Source organism: Amphiura filiformis, chromosome 16 (assembly GCF_039555335.1).
Source record: "Amphiura filiformis chromosome 16, Afil_fr2py, whole genome shotgun sequence".
Classification (NCBI taxonomy): Eukaryota; Metazoa; Echinodermata; class Ophiuroidea; order Amphilepidida; family Amphiuridae; genus Amphiura; species Amphiura filiformis.
The window spans coordinates 42,452,549-42,461,289 of NC_092643.1; positions in this window are offsets into that span (position 1 = coordinate 42,452,549).

Sequence of the window (8,741 nt, forward strand, 5' to 3'; positions counted from 1 at the left end):
TAAATCCCCAATTGGGTGTTCTGGTTAAACATGATCAGTAGGAGCGCTATAGGTCTGGGAATTTCTTTGCTATATTGAAGTTCTGGCAACACTATAGCCATGCCGGTATTCCTATTAAACCCAGGGATATCGATCCACAATGCTAGTACTAGCCTTTAGATTTCACGTGTTGATTTAGAAATTTTTCAGCCGACAGTGAAAGATGGTGAAATCAAAACGGAAATTCTGACAAAACTATGATATATAGCTCACGGTGATGTGCTTTAGAAAGTTGGGGAAAATCCTTCATTAGCGAACTATATTACTTTGAAAAGCTAAAAGGTTGATCCAAGAAAAAGCTCGCGGGCCGAATATCTTACACTAAATGACTGAATTTCAGGCCTAAGTTTAACACCAGGATTTTAAAAAAAATCAGTATCAAGCATTATAGTTTTTCCAGCCATTTACTGAAAAAATGAAAATTATTGCTTTTCATTTGGCTGAGAAAAAAATTTTACACTGAAAAGGTGTAACTCAAAATTTTGCTCATTTCAACACCAATTTCGATCGTTTGTATTGCCTCATTAAATGACTGAGTGAGCCTTGCAGAACAAAAGAATCGGTTGTGCAGGTAGCTGACTGGTATCGAAGTAACGTAATGTTACTATGTCAACTAATGAACCACGATCGAAACAAGCAACACACAAGTATATGCCGGTAGGGTAGGGGGATAATAGGGGTAAAAACGCATTTTTTGGAATTTAATTACACCCACTTCAGGGGTGGTGCATTGGGTAATTTGAGAAACCTACATACCAAATTTGGGCATATTGCATGAAAAAAAAACCTTGCCCCCTGCCAAAAAACGAAATGTGCAATTTACGCTATGAATTACACACAAAATCCTCATTGTACGAATCTATATTACACAATGTACTGCTATTCAATCTGGTTGCAAAGTGCTAGCAACATATGTGTTAATAATAATAATAATAATAAAACGAGATTTCTAAAAGGCGCACTAATACACGCAAATGCGGCCTCTAAGCGCCAGAATACAATAAAATATAACGAACTGAATTGGCAAGAAAAATATTTGATGTCAGAGATTTGTTCGTGTCCTGAACCAGGTTGGAAACATCTTTATAATGTATATTATGTAATAAATACCCCCCTTATGTAGCATCCCACTAAAGATAAGGGTTTAATTTCACTGTAGACAGTGATAGTAACCTATGTTTCATGTTTATATGTTTCAGCCTAGTCACATAGCATAGCACTGGTGGTGTAGAACAAGTTACGTTACAACTTCAAAAACTCGATCCCAGTCGAAGGGTTTTGATCCCAACAAGGACTTTGCTCCATGCAAACACTTCCAGCCCCCAACTAAACTTCCAACAATACAGAGCGTTATCTGCATGATCAGATACCACATAGAAAAGGGGAAAGTAACTACGGACACTGCGGTGCGGGAGGTGGCAAAACAAATATATGCCAAATATTACCACGACACAGTCTTCTGCGTGTCCTTGAGCACTATCGTGAGGAGAGTTGAAGCCCTTCGGAAGCAGTTCAGCCAAGGAAGAAAGAGATATGTCGAGAAAGGAAAGGAGAATTCAAAAGCTGTTCAAGAGTATAAGAAGTTATTTGACATTAAGGAAGAGCTTTTTGACGTGTATGCACAGGACTCTGGTCGGCGGCAATCCGTAGAGAAAGAATGCGGCTGAGGGAGAGACAAGAAGAGTATAGAAGGGAAAGAGACCAGCAATTTCAATACAAGACCATGGACAATATTACTGAGATTCTCATGGAGGCTGGTGAGATTCCTAGCAGTAACAGTGACGAAGAGGATGGGGAAGAGGATTTGTGAGACACCTACCTCATCACAGCATGAAGCAGGTACCTCCAAAGGAAAGAAGAGAAAGCTCTTCGAGGACATTTCTGAAGATAGTACCGTAGACACTGATGACCCGGTTCCCCAAGAGTTCCGACATATAAGAACATCAGAGAGAAAAGTACGTGACGGGTTTTATCAGGCTATAGCAAATCTCTCAGGAAGGGGTCTCTCTGTTAATAAATCAAGCTCAGCTGTCATTGAGGTTGGTAATACAATGTTTGGACGACATTGGAAGTACTGTGGGGATCATGAGACTTTTGACATAGATACAGTGCCAACTAACAGGAGTATAAGGACAGCCCTGGAGCAGATCGAGGCACAAAGTCTGTATCTAGTTGTTGACAAACTTGAGGATGAGAAGCAGAAGGGAAAGATGATCACCCATGCATCAGATAGTACAACAAAGAAAGGTGTAGGGCAGTTTATAGTGCAGGGTTGTTGGGCAGAACAATCCATTTCCACTGCCTATACTGCCAATCCATGGTGAGACAACTCAGGACATAGCCATGCAGGTTGATATGGGCTTTGAAATATTGGCATCAGTCAGAGTAGTCAGTGTGGAAGATGTTTACAAGCTAGTAGATACACATATGACAGATAGCACAGAGCACAACAAAGGCTTTTCAAAGTTACTGGCAGAGATGTACTCCCTAGAAACACCAGCAGGTCAGCTCTTTTGTGGCACTCACACTACACGGGGCTTCAGCAGTGCAATGAATAAGGTCATGAGGCTGGTAGAGGCAGATATGAAGATGGAACAGGTGTTGAAGGGTTTCATGGTAGATCTAGAGTTAGACAGTAAGAATGCCAGTCTAGCAGGGCAATCACTGGACATGTGCCTCAAGCTGGTAGCTCCTGAATACTCTCACAAACCTTGGAACCGCTACAAGGAATTCCTTCTCTTCCTGGAACAAAGGCATGTATCAAGTGTACTATTTGCCTACAAGGATAGCAGATTTGGATGCCTCTCCAGGGCAGCAGCAGTCCTAATCTATAACTATGACCACTTAACAGAGTTCCTTAGTCAGAATCCTCACATCAACAACCGCTTAGCCTGCCTTGTCAGAGAAGTAATGGAGCTTCCTTACCTCAAAGTAGCTCTTGTGGTGTTTGCCTGCCTGGGCGTGCACTTGGTGGAGCCATTCTATGCTAGAACAATAGAGAAAGATGCTACCCATACTCAACTCCAAGAATTCTACAAAGGACTACATGCAGGTTTGGGTCAGCCTATCAGTGAAGACTTTACAAGATTCATCAAGCCTGAATACCCCGGGGTATCTGATGATCTTTTCTCTGGTGTGAAGAAGACCTATAATGAGGAAGTCCTCTACGCTGTCTCTGAGCTTGCTGAGGAACACATTGAAGAAGTGAAGAAGCTGACTCACTTAATGCTACCCCACCTTCAGACTGTCCTAGCAAGGCAGAGGAAGGACTACGGGATTGATGTGGAAGCATTCCCAATGGAATATCCTGTGAGTGATCAAGCAAGTGACATTGATGCAAAACCGGTTCACAATATTGGCATGGAGAGACAATGTGGGACAGTAGATTACAGGCAGAGAAAGCTACGCACATTGAATGCAGTCAGAAGAGCCAGGAACTGAGAGCAGGACAAGTTCCTTCCTTCCGCGGCTTCAAGGCAGCAGCAGAAGCTAAGCGGGAGCTTGAACTCAACTGGAGTAAATACATGAAGGACAAATTTGAAATAGGTGCAGAACAGAGACAAGAAATGGCTCAAAGGAATGAGAGGAAGAGGCTGGACATGCTGGACAAGCTCAAGTCGTGCGGTGGTCCCTTCACGGACAGCGTGGACGTTGAGACCTTTCTAGCAGACCCAAGTGTGGATGTTAGTACAAAGCAACAGAGGATGAAGCTTGAGATACAGTTTGCCAGAGAAAGTACCACTCTCCTTCCAAAGGTAGACCCCATTTTCAGAATAATGGTAACACTGCCGAGTGGAAAGCGGAAATTAAGGAGTTTGGGGATGCCCTCATGGCCTACCTGGGGAGGAGAAGTGACAGGACACTATTATATTATGAGAACTTTCAGCAGACTCTCGACAAGCTGGCCTGTTAGAGCAATTGTTTATGTCAAGAAGTGAACATCATTTAACAAGATGACCCTACTTATCAGTTTATTTGAAGTACACCTATAATAAGTCCCCATGAACTATACACTTTCTGTATTATACAGACCTATGGGTATGTGAGAATGGTGGTAACCCAATGACCCCAAAACTGGACATATATTCTGAAAATTTGGGGTCTTAAGGTAGTAGTGAGGTCTGAAGACCCCCCAAATCTGTTTAAAATACAAATATGTTTATGTAAGGTCAAGTAGTATACATAATTACCTTAGTCGGTTTCATTAACGTGTTATCCTATTGACTCCTGTACTAATCTATACAGTTTTTGGGTGTTTTGGGGGAAAATATTGATTTTCAAGGGGGCAAGGGTTTTTTTAAAGCCACAACATTACTGATGGTCTCAAAATGCTTGTATTGATGGTCTTAATCATATCCCAAGTGGGTGTCTCAAAATTCTGACCTTGCCATTTATCCCCCCAGGCTATATGGCACTCGAAGGCATACCAAAATGAGCGTGATCCGGTAACCATGAGAATTACGTAACCACTTCGATGCTGAATCCCACACAAGCCGGAGAACATTTCTACGAGGGTTGGTCAATAAGTCCTCGCAACTACTATATATCTCCGCTCAAGCATGACTTTGATGACTGTTACTTATCACTTAAACAAATGTGCAATAGCGAGGTTGCATACTTGATGACGTAATCACATTAGCATAAACACATTAGCCTATGGACACTGCATGATTTATGGTGAAAAGTAGTGGAGAAAATAGCGAGCCAAATTGAGGTGTATAGTTACATAATTCCAAATATCTCAAAAATAAAAGTATGGAATCTAGGAATCTAGCGCGGTTTTGCAATTTTAAAGACCGATAACATAGGGTTGATGCTATACTCTTTTTGGATCTATACCATTTTTATTAAAGATCAGAGAGCATGTTGAATATCTCCATTTTTGAGTCGGCTTTGGCAGTCATTGGTCCTTTATGTAGTAAAAGATAGCAAGATTTATCAAAGACAAAATTTAACAAATGGTACCTGATTGGATTGGGTAACTACTGATTATAAAAAAAGGGAGCTTCCGGTGAGGAAATCACAAACATTTCTCTATTAATGAACCCTTTGTTTTCAAAATGTCATGTTTTTGTAATCAAAGTAGCACACCATAGAGAGGTTCTAGACTGAATACGAATTGTGAATTTCAAAAGGTTCGTTTAATTTTAGCATGAGACTCAGTATAGCAAATCACTCACACTGTAGTCCCACAATATTGTATTTAATCATATTTTTAGCGCTTTTTGGATGAAATTTTCCTTTTTTCATACATTTTTGGCACTTTTAATCATATATACCAGCAACGCATGCGCATATTTATATCTTTATTGTAACAATTTCTATTGTCCTGAATATGACCTCTCACACCATACCAATAATCATATTTGTTTTTGTTTCATTTTTGAGATAATTTTGATTATTGTATCTACCTTGTGTGCCCGTCTCTCATAATTTTCACACCAATTTTGGTTGTTGTTAAGGGGTGGGGTATGAACGTTTGGACGGTATTTATTGTGGGACATTAGATCACATCATACATATCGAATACGAAGATATCCTTCTGATATCAAATAATTTTGAATTTTTGAACAGCAAACACAAAAACGTTTTAAAAACGTTTTAAATAAGTTATATTTTGGGTTTTGGTTTAGGTAAAAACGTTTTAATAACATTAAAAGGTCGGGTTATATAAAGGTCATGATAACGTTTTAAAACGTTTTGTATGAAAACACACTACAACAATATTTTTAAATGTTTTCAAAAATGTTATTGTAAACTATTTTTGCAAACATTTTTGCCAAATATTGTGTCAATACTTAAATAACATTATGTTAAAATATTTGAACCCAGCAAACACAGAAATGTTCTTAAAATGGTTTTTCAAAACCTTTTAATAACATTTAAATGTCGGGTTATATAAAGGTCATGAAAACGTTTTTAAAACGTTATTGAAAATATTTTGGGCAAACATTTTTCGCAAAATATTTTTCAACCCCAAAATAACATTCTGTTTAGAATGTTTTGTATTAAGTTTTCAAGAATGTTTTTGGAATGTTATTAAAACGTTTTTATACCCTTTATATAGCCCGACATTTAAACGTTTTCTGTAAAACATTTTTTTTTTGCTGAGCAGTAGATTATCAAAAAATGTTTTATAAGGTTATGAAAACGTTTTATACTCTTAATATACCATTTATATAACCCGACATTTAAACGTTTTCTGACAACCTTTTATAACCTTTTGCGAATGATGTCGAAAACATTTTGTGTTTGCTGGGTTATTTGAAGAAAAACCTCGCCTACAAGTGAGAAAAAAAATCTACCTAACTCCAAACCTGCCCCCCCCCCCAATATCTAATGTTGCATCCGTTAATTGTAAGTGTAGTAATAGGGATGCCCACGCTCAATACAGTTTCTACTAGAACGATTTTTCATTTTACTGTGTGCGTGCACTCACACACGTATTGTCTATGGAGAAACTGATCGATAAAAGAAATCCCAGGCCTGTTAAATGGCGTACATACTTGTTTTGATCCAAATGTAGGCCTATATCAGGGTGTTTCAAGAAATTCCTGATTCCACCAGAAAACATTAACCAAACTTTTTCCTGTTTGGTCAGTAAATAGAGAGGACCTTCCTTCATGAAGAGATCAACTTTTTAATGAAAAATTTAATGAGATGAGAACTACAACAGGTTGAAGTGACACCATTCCGTGCATCAGGTGTTCAAACGCAATTATCTCCGAATTTGGAGTGAATCAGACAAGCAAACTTACATACTCATAAAATTTAACTATTTTTGCAGACAAAATGTACAGGATGTTAAGAAATTTAAGAATGTTTAAGCCTACCGCGGCCCATCTCAAATCATGGACTTCCCGTGCACTTCTCACTACCATGTCCATTTCATATGCTATCCATCATCATGTGATCATGGCTTCCATGCACACACAGTGTATTGCTCAATGTAGTAAAGATAACCTTCGAGTTGGAGCAAATTTCTCAAAATTGGTAGTGATTAATGTTACCAAACTTATGCCATGATGAAATATAATAATTTTTGAAGATAAAATGTGCTGACCTTAAAAGATTGAACAATGTTTAAGACTACCCCTATTCATTTGAAATAATGCACTTATTGTTCATCTCCTCTATGCAGATATTTTCCATGGCGGCCATCTATGATCATGCTTGAGGTTTCACCAAACAAACCATGGGTTTTGAGGTCTTATATTTTTTGTTGTATGTCAACAAAATCGATTAAATTTTCAGGATGATCTTATTTTCATGTTGTTATAAGCAAATATAATGTTCCAGATAACGCTAGTTAATAAATACATTAAGAAAAAGTACCTTAAAGTTGCACTTTCTGTTAGTATTCCTTTTGGACTTTAACTTTTTAACTTGTTCTAGCAGCCCTATATAAAACCGTGACACTCGAAAGGCCATATCTCTGGAATGAAACGTCCGATTAAGATTATTTAAACGCCAAAATGTTTCTTTCATCAATTCCCAGCCAATAAGTTAGGTCTGAATCAATTTTAAAGTACTTCAATTTTTAGTGGACATGCCTAGTAGTAATACTGAGTGACTCTTGTTGTCAATTGATGCGGATACGGGCGTAGGCTATTAGAGAGATTGCGATTTCCAAACGTAGGTATCGGACTACTTGATCTATTCAAAACCACTCTCCTGTATCGAAGCGAGGTTACGTATTTGGCCAGTTTTGAAGATTTTCCACGTGCGAAATCAACGTAGATACATCTTTGACAATGCACAAAATTTGTCTATTGTACAATATGTTAAAGACAGTCAAGGATAATGAACATACGAAGGAAAGTCTAATTATTATTATGATCCTTTTTGTTTGTAACACATCATTATTATAAAGGTGCAGGGATGTGTAAAAAATTGACTAAATTTATACGCGATGTCCATACGCAGAGATTGTCCATTGAAATGTGTGTGATACTTTGCGTATAAAAAATGACATTGGAATTTCACATTCTGTATTCCAAAGTGGAATAAAACGCAGGTGCTACGTAGAAATATGCTGATTGTACCTCCTGTCGAAGTTCATGCAACGCGCCCAATTTTCTGGACGAAAAAGTCTCATTTTGAAAGTAAAGTCATTATATATGGATTTAGTGATCCTTAATCTACCAAAATATATGTTTTTGAGCAACCATAATATTTGGGGAGCACAAAAATACAATTAAGTTTAAGCAGCCTGTTAACATTGGTTTTTAGTCAAAATCAAAAGCGTGCTGTTTGAATTAGGCAGAGACTCCGTAGCCTGCGCTAACCATTATTTTTTCAATCACTATGCCCTCTATTGACCAAGATCAGATATTATAGTAGCTTATGACGAATGAGCACAGTCCAGTTTGGAACCGAGACTAACAATATTAAACACAGTATTAACGTACGGTCCACGTGCTGCGTATGGAACATCGCAACCTTTTTATTTAGAAATCTCTTCAGTAACACGGTATTTTCGATTGATTTGAGGTACACGTTATTATAGTGTCCATACTAAACATGCTAAACAATAGGCTCACAGATCATCTACAGAGAAGAGAGTGCCGCACACCGACACCGCCTGGCTAATAATTATTTGGTGCAGAAGGGACACTAAAATGAATACACGGGATCGATACACGTGAATTGCTATGCACGATTTTGATATCAGACGAAAATCTTCTGATACCGGGTTAGAA